This window comes from Ambystoma mexicanum, chromosome 9 (assembly GCF_040938575.1).
Source record: "Ambystoma mexicanum isolate Mex_15411 chromosome 9, UKY_AmexF1_1, whole genome shotgun sequence".
NCBI classification, from domain to species: domain Eukaryota; kingdom Metazoa; phylum Chordata; class Amphibia; order Caudata; family Ambystomatidae; genus Ambystoma; species Ambystoma mexicanum.
In genome coordinates this window covers 1,284,079,207-1,284,096,784 of record NC_090931.1, presented here as the reverse complement: position 1 = coordinate 1,284,096,784, position 17,578 = coordinate 1,284,079,207, and the positions used below count along the sequence as shown (strand labels likewise).

General features: G+C 48.7%; 1 protein-coding gene across 3 annotated transcripts in view; it reads left to right on the top strand.

Annotated features, from left to right (window-relative positions):
- LOC138489062 (protein mono-ADP-ribosyltransferase PARP9-like) overlaps nt 1-17,578 on the top strand; it is a 994,505-nt gene that overhangs the window by 123,669 nt on the left and 853,258 nt on the right. The gene's annotated exons all lie outside the window — the stretch shown is intronic.

Genomic DNA, 17,578 nt, shown 5'->3' with positions numbered 1-17,578 from the left:
GAAGGAGGAAGACTGAGCGGAGGAGGTTAAGGATGAGATTGGAGAAGACTATGAGGGAATCTTAAAGTCAAGAAAGACTTTAAGGTGGGGGCGCTGCTGAGCAGCTATCAAGATGGCTGCCTAGTGTTGAAGTTCCGCGCTCGGCCCGGCCCAATTTAGTGTGGTAGCGGCACCATATGCTTTTCCACAATACAAACTCCTGAGCCGCCCTCCCACACTGTGGGGAACATTCTGTGCAGCCGGTGAAAAGAATCAGAGAGCGGGCACCGTGCTACACCAAGCGGCAAAGACACAGGGGAGGAGGCGCGGTGCCCTGCGGCTCTGAGATATGGTGGGAGGCTGTGGCGGCCCCGGCGTCTGCTAAACCAGATAGATGCTTAGTGAAGGAGCACTACACACTGTGGCGCTGAGAGCGGGTGCCAACATAGCACACAGCCACAACTGGAAGCATCTGCCGCTGACCTGGGAAGCGGGTGCATCTCTACGCCTTGGCTGTCACACGCAGTGAGTGCGCGGCTCCCCCTGCGAGAGCGCCCCTGCCCACCAGCCCCAACGGGTAGAGCCTGAGCGCACTGCACTATAAAACATTCCATGCTCAGAATTAGTCGTCGCGGATGTGGATGGTGTGCTCCCCTCCGGCCCTGCGACAACTGTGCACACGTGAGTGCCTAACTTGAAAATCTGCATACCCCGCGGTGAGGCCCGACACTTGCAAACACCTGGGCACCTCTTCTGATCCTGCGCCCCGGCTGGGCCGTCCTGCTGGCGCCATGGACCGATGCTGAATCCTCCTCACCCCGGAACCCAAACGCAACAATCGAGTGAGTTGGTGGCCTAGAATAATCCTGGGAGGCCCGCTGTGGCACACCTCCTACATCCTAGCAAAAACTAGGACCGGGGGCCCTGCACTGGCCTGCATTGAACCGCCTGTGGCTCCCAGGCAAACCGCAAGCCTCTCTTCTGCACCATCATTGGATCCGGGCTCCAGCACCCCAGTGAACTGTGTGGTGGGCTGTCTTGGGCCGTTCTCTATGCCCTGTGATACCTGAGCATAATAACTGCCACAGCTGACCCTTTCAGGGGCACGTGGAGGGGCGGGCAACAATCCAGGAATCCACTTGACGCCGTTATACTGTCGACCCACTGAAATTTCTGCACCACTTACCCCAGGGGCCCGCATCCACGAGGATCTGTGAGGATCGCTTACCGGGACCTGATCAATGGCCCCTCAACTCCCGTGCCGACCCACTGGCTCTCCCGGACCTCCATAGGGCTCGCAGATGGTCAAAAAGGGAGACAAACGACCCGGGGTCCGTGCCGGTGCCTTTGCCCACCTACCTGAGCGACTGGCTGGCCACAGTTTCCCTCGCAGAGCCCCAGACCCCCTTGAGCTCGGAGCAAATCGGCTGAACTGTTTACCAATCTTGAGGGAATCTGCACACAGCTGTGGGGATTGAACTGCGCTGAATTAAAGGTGACTGTTACTGGAGGCTCCTTGCTCGCGCTCCCGGGGCCCACCTCTACGCTTGTCCCACCCATCCGCCATGATTAGATGCACAGGCAGTGGGAAGAAGACAGGGGCCATGGACAAATCTGCTAAGGTTGCCGCCCGAGAAATCCTCGAGCCCTCAACAAGCCCTCATTTGGATCTAGTGCAACCCAGCATGACACCACCTCCGGACCTCACTCACATGATGGAAGCCATGGCTAAGGGCTTTGCAGCTTTCCACGAGAAACTGGATGACATAACGGCCAATGTGGCATCCATGAGGTCACAGCTTGCTAAGGAAGCAGTGTGCATCACTGAAGCGGAGACAAGGATTGGTGCGACAGAGGATACCATGCAGGGCCTCCAAAATACAGTGGCAAATCTGCCAAAGGAAATAAAAGTTATGAGAAACAAATGTGATGGCCTCGAATCGCGTTCCAGGGGGAACAATATTCGAATTGTGGGGGTCCCCGAGGATGCACTATCTGGGGGCATGGAGCAGGCAGTGTAAAATCTACTCAAAGTACCAGCACGTTTCACCGTTCTTTACTGTGGAGCGGGGTCACCTGGCTCTTGCCCCTGAACCAAAACCAGGAGATTTTCCCCCGACCCATCATCGCGAAAATCTTGAGTTTCCGCGATAGAAATCATCTTCTGTGTCTCGCCAGGGAGAAAAAGACATAATTTTAACTGCCAGCTCCTTTCACGTTCTTTTTGAGTTAAGGGTCCTTTAACCCCTCCAATTTGCATAGGCTCAGAGACATCAACTCCCTTGGGATTAGCATGGGTCTTGACCAACACCCGGGTCTCAAACCTGGACCGATCTGCTTTTCTGTTTTGAAGTCTGTGATCCAATTGGACCACTAAGTCTATATACTCTGTGCATTCTTGGGGCGGATTCACAACTTGGGCCAAGACATCTTTAAGTTCTCCACGTAGGCCTCGATAAAACAACGTGACTCTTTTATCCTCTGGCCATCCTGTTTCCACAGTCTATTAAAGGTTGCAATATAGGATAGGAGGTCCTGATTGCCCTGTCGCAGGGATAGAAGTTCGTCATCCAGAGCCTGCCCCTGAGAGTGTCGAGCAAATAACCTTTCCATGCTTGCTTGAAACCTTTGAAAATCACGGAGAATCGGGTCATCTTGAGTAACCAGTGGAACTGACCAATCGTCAGCGCAGCCGCTGAGATATGACAATACAAAGGCTACCTTGGTGTGATTATTAGGGAAGGCCCCAGGTCTGCATAAGAAGTGCAAACAACACTGATTCATGAATGCGGCCAATCGTTTGGGGTCCCCATCAAAGCGTTCGGGTGGGGCCAGCGACATGTTTCCAGGTAGATTAATCTGCACAGGGTTACTGGAAACCACAGGAGCGGGGTTCCCTCCGGAACCGGGTAGAGGAGTTTGCCCAGCTTGACCTTGCAAAAGCTGTCTGGCCAGGTCATCAGTTCTTTCCTTTGATATTATTAATTCCCTCCTGAGGGCATTAGTCTCTTGACGAGCGGCATGTACTTCGGCCCGTAATTCCCCCAGTAATTGGGCCAACTGATCAGTCTCAGAACTTTCCATAGCGCCTGGGTGGGAATTTGTAGGAAGGCTTTGCGTTCTGTAACGCTCACCTGACTCCCACGGAGGCGCTGGCCTGGTTCGCGCTGCTGTGACCTCTTCTAAGGTGATGCGCAGGGTTCGGAAGACGGACTGGACCGGGCCCCCAAATCTGGCTTGTCTGGCTCGCAGAAGTATCCTTCTATAGGCGAAAATAGGGGATTAATTGTCTGCGGGGTAATGCAATCGGCCTCCCACTTTCCCCTCTCACCCTCCTCGAAACCCTGCTGTGATTCCTCGTAGCGTCTCACCTTAGGGTCTGGAAGGACGAGCTCTCCATCCTGCTTCTGATGCAGGGGCGCGTTGGTATCCAGTTACTTCACTGGATTTTCGGATTGGTGAGAGCCAAACTTGCTTGGCTTCCAGGTAAGTTTTTTGATAAGAGGTTCCCCTTGTGTCCATGCATTAATGTACTAATGCTAGTGTCTTTTTCCCCATAGGGGCCGGGGTACGGAATGCCGGGGAACAGGCACCGACCCGAGATGAGAGGTGAAATCCTTGTAGAAATCAGGTAAGTCTTTAATGAGCTTTTTTTTGGTAATGTCTTTTCATTCGCTCATTAACGCTGATGTCTCTTTTTGCCCTTAGGGGCCGGTGTCCCGAAATGCCAGGATGCGGCACGGACCCGAAATGGAGAGGGAATGAATCAACAGGTAAGTCTTAACATGGAGATTTAGCTTTCCTTATTCCCTTCTCTCTCTCACCTTTTGTTCTGGTCTTTTTCTCCCTAGGCGCTGGGTCGTGACTGCAAATCCGGATGATCGCTGCTGAACATGGAGGCGCCCTGTAAAGGTGAGTGGAATGCGGCGCTGCAGCGATCGACGCGATGAGCTTTTAAATAAAAGTCTTCCTTTTCAGGATTGTCGGCGAGATGTCTCTGGGATGCGGTTTTAGCAGGTAAGGACTTTTCCTTCTTCTGTTCTCTTCTTCTCTTCCTTTGCAGGCGATCCAAGGTGCTGGCAGGCTTGGCAGAAGTCAGGATGCAGGAGCAGACACGGTGAGCCTCCAGCTGCTAGATGCAGAACAACGCAAAGCACGTGTGGCTGTTCGGGTGGGGTTTAAATAGCCTTGGAAGAAGTTCCAGGCATGTATCCTTCCTCCAATCAGGTATGTATCCTTCCCCGACCACGCCCGGATGGTAAATTAGTCCCACAGGTAAAGTAGTTCCTTTCAGGCCTCAAGGAGGCTAGGATCCTGCAGCATGGTCTGCATCAGGTAAGTGCACCCAAGCACTCCCATAATGAGCCTGGCGCCTATGGCGCCAGGACTGATGTCTTTTATGAGCCTGGCGCCAAAGGCGCCAGGACACTGTCCAAAGGGCCCCTATATGGGGTTGCTGGGTCCTTCCTTGGGGACTGGATGTCCGCTTTCGGGGACGCAGGGCTTGAACCGGCTCCCCGGGAGCGGGCATCATGACAGCTGCAGGCCGAAGCGGCAGCAGGTAGCCCCAAATCAGCTGCTTAATCAATGTTGGGTTGTGGTTTGAAGTGGGGCTGTGTTGGGGTAGGCCGCAGGTGGGGGAAGAGAGAGGAGAGGGGCTTTACGCTGCTAGGTTGGGGGGGGGGCAGTGAGGGTGGATGGGTGGGGAATGGGATATGTGCTATCCTCGGGTCATATCCACCTTTGGATATTTATCTTCCATAGCCTAGTGGCAGAGGAGCCGGTCTCTGAAACAGACGAAATATTAAAACTAATTTGGGAATGCATTGAATACAACAACAACAAGCTATGATAGCTAATATAATGCAAATACAAGCAAAAGCGTAACGCAGTGTACCCCCAATATCAGGAATCCATGAAAATAACCAATCCCACCAATTCCCAGTATGATCTTGGGACACTTGACAAATGAGATCCCTCAAACCTCGAATAAGACTTTCAATGGATTGTGAATGGTCACTTAGATTGAAACAACACATACCTTGAACTGCGTTATAACCTAAAATATGCTTTAGCAATAGATAATCAACAGCAGCCCTGTTTTGCAAAGTTGCCTTTCTAATAACTTTGCTATCAAGGAGTAACTCTTCTAATGCTTGAGAAGTATGATTGAGTCCTTTGACTACGAAACATGCTAATTTGATCAAAGATTTGTAACCTCCAGCAGCTAAACCCCCAAACTCCCACTAATGAAAGGGTTAATGCTAGAACCTCAGCTTCTGATAGCAAATGCACATGTGAATCGAATCACAATCGGGGGCTAGACCCACAGACTCAAAAGTTGACCTTTTGCCTCGAGATATCGCTGGGTGTAAAGGGAACATCGTTAGTCCTAATCGAGTTAAGGCACATGGACCTCCAGAAATGTTAGCTTTAATATAAGTGTATGTGATCTTACCACATGAAAAGAGCCATCCGGTTGGAAGTTTCACATGATTCAGATGACTGGCAGCTATCACTGTATGATTACAAGACATAGGGCCTCATCACGACTTCGGCGGTAACCCTTAAATCCGGCGGTAGCGCTATTACCGCTGGATTTGAGGGTCCGCCGAATCAGGGCTTCGACGGATTTTGCCCCAGCTCAGAGCTGGGGGGAAATCCGCCGAAAATGTGCGCTATTACCGCCGGCGGGAAATCCGCCGGCGGTATTAGCGCGAAGATTCCCCATTGAGCCCAATGGGGAATGGGCCATTCCCGAATGGGCTCAGTGGGGAATGGGGACTTACATTACTGCCGAACTCGTGATCCGGCACTATTCGCGCCGGGGAGTTCGGCGGTAGGGCTAATACCGCCCGCGCTAATAGCACTACCGTTACCGCCCAAGTCGTGATGAGGCCCATAGTGTTATTCACACTGGTACATGTGCGTGGGACTCGTGAACACAATCGTTTCTCGAACACAGTTTGATTTGGCTGTTGGTATTTGCCAATTTCTTTTGCATTGCATGTCATAAGGTAACACACATATCCTTGAGTTATATTATAGGTTATAATACGTGTCAAATTTCTCCATTTGCGATCTGTTTCCTGCCAAAACCTGCAGTACTCATAGACGGAAAAGGATTGCCTGATATCAGAACCTTGAACCAAAGAATCATTGTGCGTGACGCCGAAAATATGCTTTAGAACCGGAACTGGCGTCGGCACTGCTACTAAGCACGTAGTCAGTAAGGCTCAGCATTGGGCACGTCAGTAAGGCAAAAGTGCGTAATGTTGAGCACCTGTTGTGCCAGGTATGTCCACATGTTCTCCGTTTGGGTGATCATTGGAGAATATTTTCGCCGTCCTGAAGATGCCTCTCGCATAACTGGCATCAATGTTGTTTTCACTTGCACCTGACGTGTTTGCCGCATTTCACAAATCCATGTCTTCGGTCTGGCTGGCTTTTCGGCATCGGTATAGGGCTGCTTTTGGACATCATTACTCATCATTTTCAGTTTCTCCTTGATCGTTGGCACGGATGTGACATTTTACATTGCTAGCAGCATGCCATTTGACTCTCCCGAACGGAGTCCATTTAGTCCCACAATTACACCAGCCAGACACAGAATCTACAAGGCAAACCCAGAAAAGAGATATCAGTGTTGTAAATCACTCTCTTAGGTAACATTTGTCTGTGGGCACATATTGCCATTTCTTTCTACCGGGCTCCATCACTAAAACTACTTGGTCTTTGCCTGATGCAATGACATCTGCGGGTACTGGTGGGCCACTTGGCCTTTCCACCCACACCTTCGCACCCGGTACCATACTGTCTGAAGAGCCAAAACCACGATCCCCATGGATAGTTAACACTGTAGGAGGCTCCCCCTTCTTAATCATGGACAACTTAACAGGGATAATAATTAGTTGGGCCACCCGATCGCCCTTGTGGATCGGTAACAATTGGTCCCCACTATTCATCAGGATGACTTTGATCTCGCCTTGGTAATCTGCATCAATGACCCCTCCCAACACTTGAATTCCCTCCAATGCTAGGCCAGATCTAGAGGCAATCCATCCCATATGCTCTGGGGGAATTTGTACTCCAATCCCTGTTTCAATTACAACAATCCCTCTTGGGTCTAATCTGATTTCCTCATGGGAATGCAAGTCTACCCCTGCTGACTCTGGAGTCGCCCGATAGGGAGCTAAAGATCCCAGGGTAATTTCCCAGTACAATAGGGTTTCTCTGACTGAGTTAGGTTGAATCTGTAAAGCAGGAGTCATTAGCCGCATCAAAGGAGTTTCAGCTCATCAGGTCTATTGTTTAGCACATGCACCGCATCAAACACACGATCACGCCAGCCTGCCAAACTGCCATCTCCAGATTTGCGAGCTGTTCTTTCAACAAACCATTAATTCATTCAATCAGTCCTGAAGCAGCAGGGTAATAATGCACATGGTAGAGCCATTCAATGCTCTTTTCCTGACAAAATTCCTGAATCAATTTGCCTTTGAAGTGTGACCCATTTTCACTTTGAATCTGCAAAGGCACTCCGTAATGCAATATGATTTGGTCTAACAACCTAATGGTGTTCAGTTGTGTGGCACGCTTGCACGGTAAAACCATCATGTTTCCTGAGTATGTATCCACAATAGTGCATGCATACTGACAACCTTTACTGATTGGCAGGGGACCAATATAATCAATCTACCAAATTTGACCTGGTAATTTTCCTCTTCGCAATGTACCCCGAACAATCTAAGGGATAGGCCTATGATGTTGGTGTTGGCACACTGGAAATTGCAACATGATTGTTTTCACTACCTCTAAAGGAATATTGATTCCTCGAGCTTGTGCCCACCTGATAGTAGCCTTTTCTCCAAGGTGCCCACATTTCTGGTGAGCCCATTTGGCCAAACCCTCCAAATCGTGTTCCTGAGCCTCCGCATCCACAGATGAAATCTTGGCGTGTTCATCTGCAACAGAATTGAACCAACGTTCTAATGAGTCTGTAGCACAATGCGCGTCCACATGATACACAGTGACTTCACTTTGTGATAACATTTCTGAAATATCTTGCCACAGTTCTTTTCCCCACAACTCTTTTGAGTTAATCTTCCACCCATTCTTTTGCCAGGTTGGCAACCACACCGTCAACCCATTCACCACTGACCATGAATCCGTGTACAAATGACATCGACCAGGGGTCTCTTGTTTCAATGCCTGGTAAACTGCGTAAAGCTCTGCAAACTGATTGCTCTTCCCTTTCCCTGACGTTGTCAAAATCTTTTTTGTCTTGGGATTGTACAACACCGCTTTCCAGTATCGCTCTGTTCCCACATATCGGGCCGAGCCATCTGTGAACCAGGCATGCTCTTTCTGCTCCACGGTCAAATCGCCATAAGGTACTCCCCATTTTTCAGGCACTTCCGGTGGTACGTAATCTGAGGACGGTATGTTGGCTACTTGCTCATGTAATTTTGCAACTCAACCCTTCCCTGATTTGGCTCTGCCTTGAATGTACCATTTCCATTTAATTATGCCTGCTTCTTGAGCATGTCCTATTCTCTGTGTTTTAGGAGACCTCAGTACCCATTGCATAATCAGTATTTCAGGAATCATCAATACATCATGGCCAACCGTCATTTGCTCAGTATCAACAAGGGCCCAATAACATGCCAGCAACTGCTTCTCAAACGGAGTGTATGAGTTACCAGCATCGGGGCAACTTACGACTCCAGAACCCCAATGGCACACGTTTCCTGTCCTGTTTCTGCCACACACTCCAGTTAGCATAATTGTCTTGTACAGACACATTCAATTCCACTTCGCCTTCCTTTAATGGCCATAGATCAAGCACCTGCTGCATGGTGTCTTTCGCCAAATCAAATGCGTTCTGCTGCTCTTCCCCCCACTGAAACTCATATTTCTTCCGTGTCACTTTGTAGAGGGGGGCCAGTATCTGCCCTAGATGGGGAATGTGCTGTCTCCAAAACCCAAACAGCCCTATGAACTGCTGAGCTTGCTTTTTGTTCATTGGAGTGGTGAACTCAAGTATTTTCTGTTGGGCCTTCGGCACCATTTCTCGATGCCCATTATGCCACTGAATCCTTAGGAATATCACTGTTTCAGCTGGGCCTTGAATTTTATTCGGGTTAATCTCCCACCCTTCCTTCTTCAATTCTTCCATAATGACTTCTAATTGGTTTTACACACTGCACTCGTCCTTGCCCTGAATCAAAATATCATCAATGTAGTGAGAGATTTGTATGTCAGGTTTACACGGTATCTTGTCTAAGTGCTCTGCCACCAGCCGGTGACAGATAGTCAGGCTATGTATGTACCCCATATGTAACCTTGTAAAGGTGTACTGACGCCTGCTCCAAGAAAATGCAAACTGCTCTTGGCACTCTTCAGCAATTGGCAAAGAGAAAAATGCATTGGCTAAATCTACCACTGCATACCAAGTCCCCTCAAACATTTGGACATTCTCAATCAAGGTAATGGCATCTGGGACCGCGGGCACTAAGGGAGGAGTGTGTTATTGGCTTTGACATTCTGGAGGGGTTGATTTTGGGACTTCCCCCCAGGAATGCGGTATTGCTTCATTGCTACCCGCTTGGTTGCCACAGGCACTTGCACTGGGGGCATCTTCAATTTGCCTACGGTAATGAGTGTGCAGGTCAATGCACTCACCCCAAACTGGTACGTTTTACCTCCAAGTCCCAAAGTCAACCCCTCCAGAATGTCATAGCCAATTATATACTCCAGTATCGGGACAATCAACACTTGGTATTTCTGCCTAGTCAAATTGCCTATTTTCATCTCCACTTCAGTTTGTACTGCTGGGGTCTCCTTTCCCCCCCGAGACCTTTAATAGTAAATTGTCTGCCTTTGAATCGTGCTGGATTGCCATGAATCAGAGAGGCCACCGCCCCGGTGTCTATAAATGTTCCAACCCCTTGCGTATTTCCTGGCCCCCAAAAAATCTTAACATTAACATGGGGCCGCCTATCAGCTTTTATGCGAGCAGATGCTGCCGGAGCTTGGCCGTAACCCTAGTCAAATTTTGAATGAGTGTGACCTGACTCTGCCTCTAGCATTGCACTCACCACCTTCCTCAAATCAGCGTATGTTGGCTGGTACGGGGATGGTGTCTCTATAGACCCTTTTTCTTGTTCTTCCTCAGGAGGTGCGGAAGGTGAGGTGTCCCCCTGTGGCTTGGTTACTACCTGTTTCTAAACCTGTTTATAGCGCTCTTTGGCTGCAAGCCCTCTCTTTTTGTATAATTCGTACATTACCCTAGTTTCAATGCCATCAATTTCTTCTCGTGGCACACCATCTTTTTTTTTTTTCATAACAACATTTTATTGGCATTTTCAAAGAGCGTTACATTGAACATAACAGCAGTAATGGTGCAGCATTCGATAATATGTTAGGGCAGCAGTGTCTATCGGAGAAACCGGTGTGATGGGACTCTTAGTGCTGGAAGAAGTATTATTGTCCGTGGTCCAGCTCGTCCTTGGATGCCAAGTGGGATACACAGATTGCGGCGTGATGGGACGCTGTGGGGTAGGGTTGTGGTTCAGTAGAGCGGGCTACCTTGGAGCCATCTGGTCAGCGGGGGCCTCCTGGTGAGGGCCGGGAATTTGGCAGCATAGTCCATAAACAGGTCCCATATGTTCAGGGTTCTGTTTAGGAAGCCTCTACGGAACGCTGTGATGTTTTCGGCCACCGCTGTGTCCCAACATTTCGCCCACCAGAGAGCCACTGAAGGGCCTTCTTTGTTTTTCCATACCCGGGCCATTGATATTTTTGCTGCTAGAAGTAGATGCGTACATAGCTTGGGGATGTGCCCTGAGATTGGGAGTGCGCCCCCACCTGTGTCACCCAGGAGAATGATTCCGGGATCCCATGGGATGGAGAGGCCCGATATTTCCTTGATAAGATTGATTACCTCTCTCCAGTGCAGTTCAGCTTTCGGGCATGACCATAACATGTGGAATAATGAACCGGGGATTGGGCATCCTCGCCAGCAAGTTCCGGGTATGGATGGATTGGCCTTGTTAATTTGTGCCGGAGTTGCGTAGTACCTGTAGCAAATTTTATAGCCCCCTTCTCTGTCTGTAATGCATTGCGAGCTTTTATGTAGTCTGGCCCAGATTTTGCCCCATTCCTCGACTGCAATTTCCTTTCCCAGATCTTTTTCCCACTCAAGCATGTATATTTCTTTTTTTGAGGGGTCTGCTCTGTCGAGAAGTCGATAAAGAGTCGAGATCCTGCCTTTACTTATAGGAGTTGTTAAAGAGAGCTCCAGAGCTGTTAATTTTCTGGAGCACTTTTCCCTCATTGCTCTGTGGGACAGCCAATGGCAGATTTGGGCATAGTGGAATCTTTCCCGTTCCCCCCACCCCAAATTTTATTTTGCACCTTTCAAATGTAATGGGCGTACCTGCCTCTAGAAAGTCGCAGGTTGTCCGTAGACCTCCCTCTACCCAGGGTTGGAAGCCGTGTGTTAAAAGGCTAGGGTGAATTCGGGGTTATTCCAGATGGGAGTTAGGGGGCCCATGGGACTACGGATGCCCCATTTACGGGCCGCTTCTTTCCAGCAGCTAACTGTTGTTGTTGTTGCCAGTAGGGGTCTGCTGCTTGCATGTGGTTTTATTGTTGGTAGGTGTGGGAGAACTGAGGGTGACACCGGACACCAAGCTTCTTTGAGTTGTGTCCATTTCGGTCTGTCTGCCTCTTGGACCCATGTGAAGGCGTTAGATAGCTGTGCGGCTTGAGTGTACCTTGCTAGATCTGGTACTCCCAGACCTTCCTGTGGTATGCCCCTCAACATTATTTGTTTGGCTATGCGAGGTCTCCCCCCCCCCATACTAATTTTTGGATTTGTTTTTGTAAGGCTGCCAGGGCCGGACCCGGAATGCGTACAGGGAGTGCTGTGCAATAGTACAGCCACCTGGGGATTAGGTTAATTTTGTCAGCAGTGATCCTACCGAACCAAGATATTTCCTGGGGCTTCCATCTTTTGAGATCATTTTGGAGATCTCTGATCAGTTGCGGGAAGTTGCTCGAATATAGGCGTGATGGGTCTTTGGGGATGTGTACCCTGAGATAATCGATTGGGCCTGTGGACCATGGGATATGCATTAGGGGGCCAAGAGTGTCTTTTTCTTGTTCAGAGAGATTAACCGCAAAGGCTGTGGATTTGGATAGGTTTACCGAGAACCCAGACAGGACCCCGAATTCTGAGATCTCCTCCCACAGAGCTTTCAAGGATTTTGTCAGGTTGATCGTTGTTATCAAGACATCATCCGCATATAGCGCTACTTTATATTCATGACCCCCCACCGTTATCCCCTTTATGCTGGGGTTTTGCCTGATTCTTGCGGCAAAGGGCTCCATAGACAGAGCAAAGATTAAAGGTGAGAGTGGGCATCCCTGCCTAGTGTCCCTAGTTATGTGGATTTTGCTAGACCTGGCCCCATTGACTCGCAACTGTGTGGTAGGGGATTGGTAGTTGGCCATTACCCACGTGATGAAGTTTGGGCCGAAACCCAGGTGTTCCAGAACTGCTCGGATGTACCCCCAGTCCACCAGGTCAAAGGCTTTGTGTGCGTCTAGCGAAATAGCGGCCATTCCTATTTTTAGTTTGTGGCCACTTTCAATGATCGTCCTTCTGATGTTGTTGTATGTTCCCCTCCCAGGGATGAACCCTGTTTGGTCTTGATCAATTAGAGTGGGTAGGATTGGACCAAAGCCAAAAACATGCTAGACACTCGGGAGTCTCTACTATCTTGCCTCCTGCCTTCAGTTCTTCTCTCACTACGCCCCTCTCTCTCCCGTGGATTGTCATCACTCTTGTCCCACTCCCCTAAATCTGCCAGTTGCCGAATGGCATCCACTACCTCATCAGTGGGTTTGCCCGTCATACCTACAAGCAAAGTCATAATGACACTTTTGTATGGGGCGGTGCAGTTCTGATCACCATATTTCTAGTTGAAACTGAGAGCAGCACGGCCCCCATGTGTCCTGGAGCATCTACGTGAATTGCCTCTTTCATAGCATGCTCTCTGACCTTTTGAATTGCCTCTTTCAAAGTATACCACTTTGTTTCCTCGCTAGGCCAATATGCTTGGGATGCTAGGTGCAACAAAGACACCTGTGAATCTTGGCCATTCTCATCAGGGGGCGGCCCTGCCCTTAAGACCTCCTGTACATTGGTGTCAGTTGATAAGGGTAGAAAATGCGGTAAGTCGGTGGAATCTACCAACAACCCCGCGGCGCCCCCATCTAGCAATCTCACCATCCATGTCAATAAAGGTTCCCCTGATTTTTGCCTCAAACGGGTAATAATTTCCCCAACCTCCTGCTGGGTGTAATCCTCCAGCATGGTTAAATCCACAACCCCGCCCGCAGGATTCTGTGGATGGGATGGGATGGGACCCGGCTCGCCGTCTTCTAACTGGCTTAGCCACCACTGTCTTCTGATTAAATTCCGTTTTGGGATCTGACTCATTTGCCGAGCTGCTCTCTGGACTGGTTGAGTCAAAAATGTCACCATCCCAATTATCCGGATCCCAGTCCACACCGGCGGTAGCGATTACAGCTGCCACCTTTCTTTGGTTGACCCCTCCCTGTCTTTTCTTATACTTATACCGGGCTACTCTGACTGCTGCCCTCTCGGCCACAGCCTGGTATGCGTCAGCTTTATCTTTGAAAAGTTTCATTTGAATCTGCTTCATTAACGCAATCTGCTTTTCTGCAGCCAACTCTTTTTCCAATCGCAAAATATCATTTTTCATTTCCAAATTCCTTTGATGCATTTTCCTATAGGCATGCAGGAGGACTCAACCCCGCCTACCCAGCGCGGTACATTCCCTTCCCCTTTCCACTGAAACTTGTAAGCACAACATTACATCAGACGGATCAGCATCTCCCAATCCCTGATCCCATGTTTCACTTAGCCCCGCGCCGCATGCCCACACCTGGGCCAATTTATCATATGTGTTCTTAGCCCAGCCTGGAATGATAACATCAGAACATTCACCGCCAGTGGGAACGCTCTTTTTCCTGAACAAACTATTCATCATTGCAATAATGTACAAAACCTCTTTATATATATATATATATATATATATATATATATATATATATATATATATATATATATATATATATATATGGCTCAGTATAGCGCGAAACGCGTTGTTTGCAGGCTGCCCTACCTAGGTGTCCTGCTGTTTTGTCCTGTATTTATGTGCTGCTTTGTACGTTTTGTGCCTTGCATTTTGCACTTGGCCTTTTAACTAATATTTTTTGGATTAATATTAAAAGACACCATTAACTTTCAATGCTGTGTTTCTGGTGTTTTTTTTCGACCCCCCACAGAACCTGGCACTTGCTTCGCTGTGCCTGCGGCGAGTGCGTTTTCATCTCTTCCTCCTTCTTTTCAATTATATATATATATATATATATATATATATATATATATATATTTTTTTTTTTTTTTTTTTCCTTTCCACACTGCAGTCACTCGCGCAGGCACGCACACACCCAAAAAAAACAGATTAACACAGTCCAACACTCGCTGCCAAATTACTTTCGCTTGCAATGTAAACGAAGCCTAGCTGCGTTCAAACAGATTCTTTAATATTTGGAACAATTCATCACAAATATCCCATCCTCATCGCCAAAATGTATTGCTCGCCCAGAGTGCACGGACAGTTCTTAATCACCAGTGCAATTGCAGAGCCAATACTTTGAACGCAGGTAGATGACGCAATGACTTACAACCACACGCACACTTAGAAAATAATGAGCACTTATACGGCTATTTATTCAAAGCTTGGAAGCAACAAGTGATAACACAGAAATAAATCACAGAAAAGACAGAGAATTCAAAAGAAAATACATCACCGTGGGCGTAACTGAATCCCTCATCTCGCCAGAAGTGGCTGGAAGGCCCCGGTAACAGCCAGGCCGAGAGCACAACAGCCCACAGGTATGCCGGACAAAGGCGTCCCCCTTCCGACTGAGATCTTTGTACTTGTCTCCTCTGACCGTTGAGGGGTTCCGCATATATGCACTCCTCAAAAAGGGGTGGTAATTTCTCAAACATTCTGGCAATGCACTTGCGGATTGATGGGTAACCGTTGGTTGCCAGCTGGGTCAACTGACAGTAACCTCAAGGAGCAAAGCGCTTCCCTCTCCTAAGAACAAACACCACGGAAAACAGTCCCATAACTCATAACAAAACCGGCTTTCCCAGCAGAATGTCCTTGACTGCATACCAGGTTTGGAAAGCATGTTTTCTTCAGCAAAGTAAATTCAGCTCTCAGCAAAGTAAGTACAGCATTTCACTGAGGCATGGACTAAATATCCATTATGGCTCTGAGTGCCCCCAGAATACACTGCGCACCAGCGCCATGTTTTAGCTCAAGCATAACAGATGGCAAGAATAGAACCGGCAGCAGAGGTGGTGGCCGTGACACTTGACGCGCAGAAAGCACTTGACATGGTGTCGTGGGAGTATCTGTGGGTGGTCCTTGAAAAGATGGGAATTGGCCCGGAAATGCTTTGTTGTATTAAACTTCTATATAGATGCCCCACAGCCAGTATCGTAGTAAATGCCTATAAACCCATACCCTTTGGGCTAGGCTGAAGGAAACATGGCAGGGTTGCCCAATCTCTCCGATCCTCTTTGCCCTCTTCGCACCAATGGTGGACATGACCCATGCCCATCACGGTCACCGGGGAATCCATTTTAGGGGCCCACCCAAGATAGTTTCACTATACGCAGATGTTGTCTTGCTATATTTAAGGGACCCCCAGACAAATCTTGATCCTATCCTGCGGGATATAATTCACTTGGGGGGGGGGGGGGAGGGCTTCTCTGGCTTCACAATAAATTACACTAAATCGGAGATTTTCCCACTCACTAGTGGCTCGAAGCAACCAAGGGGCATTTCTCTTGCGTTGGTCCCCCAAGGGGATTAAATTCCTAGGAGTTGAAGTAACTGGGGCGAAACCCTCCCTCTTGAAACTATGGGTTGATGGAGGACTATGTGGCGGGCAAGCGGACCAGATGGCGAACACTCCCACTTACGATGGCTGGTAAATTGTCCCTAGTAAAGATGGTTTTAGTGTCAAAACTCTTAAACATATTTGCCAATGTCCCAATCTGGTTGGGCAAGCCCTTCTTTTCCAAACTCCACGGACTCTGTGTGCATTTCCTGTGGCACTCTGGGCCGGTCCGCTAGAAATTGTTAGACATGACTCCGCCATATGACAAGGGGGCTTCACAGCCCCCAACTTTGAACTATACTGAGTAGCTGCACAGCACCAATACGCCTCTTACTGGTATGAGTGGAAAAGTCACAAGCACTTCATGTCAAACTTGAGTGCTTGGCAGCTGGTGGATCAGACCTCAGGATGCTAGTCATAGACTGCAAACACGAAAATGACTGCCTGTTCGACCGAGTCTCCTCCACGCTGTTAGCCTGGAACTATGTTTTAGCTGCGAATGCTGAAGTATATCCGTACTACAAATGGCTTCCGGTGGAGGTTCCCTGGTCTGGGCCCCGCTTGGGATGCCTCACTGTCAGCATATTGAGAACGGCTCTGCTCTAGAGCGCTTGCCGACCTGTTCCCGGATGGGAAATTCATTACTCCACAAACATGGCGGCATGAACACACTGGTTTAGGGATAGAACTTATGTAATATTACAGGATACAAGCAGCTGTACAATCACTGTGGCCATGCTACCCACTGGAGCCCCCAGAAACTGAAGAGGTGGTGTGCACTGTAGTGGTACCCGCAGACCACTGTCAACACTATACAAAATGCTCATGAATAAACAACCTCTCCCGCCCACGAGGGCACGCAATAGTTGGTTAGAGAACTTGGGGGTGGATCTATCCGATGCCCAATGGAAACGCATGTGTGCACACACTAAAAGTTCTCCTTAAATTTCAGATTCTGATGTATGCAATATCAATTGTTGAATAGACTGTATTACACCCCAAAGATGTAAGGGATTCCGGTCTGGAGCACGCATATAAAGTGATCTATTCGATCACTGCGCCTTAATTGACGTTGACATTTTCATCAGCGCAGTTAGGGGCGGCGCAGTGATCACATAGATTCACTGGAGTCATTCTGGGACAATGTACTAAAAACTCTTTCTGATGTTGTGGACACTCCCCTCGAGCGCTCCCCCCAGGGAGTCCTATTTGGTATATGGGACATTCTCCCAAACAAGAGACTCCGAACATTTGTAAGCATAGGTTGCATGATTGCCAAGAGGTGTATACTGCTGGGATGGAAACAAGCTGCACCGCCCCAACACCAAAATATGACTGGCTGCACTAATCTGGGCCAGAGCTGCGAGAAGATGTATATTAACTCACTAACTCCCACATCCCACCCAGCAACATATGGTCTGAGTTCAATACCTACCTGTCCAACCTCCCCCCTGGATGGGCAATTAAATAACTAATGCTAGGCAAAACCACTAACTAAATGACTCCAGCGAGAAATGTTATACATGTATGCCGGATACCTCATGACTGGAACCTGTTGTAAAGTACTGTGTCTAAGTCCCCT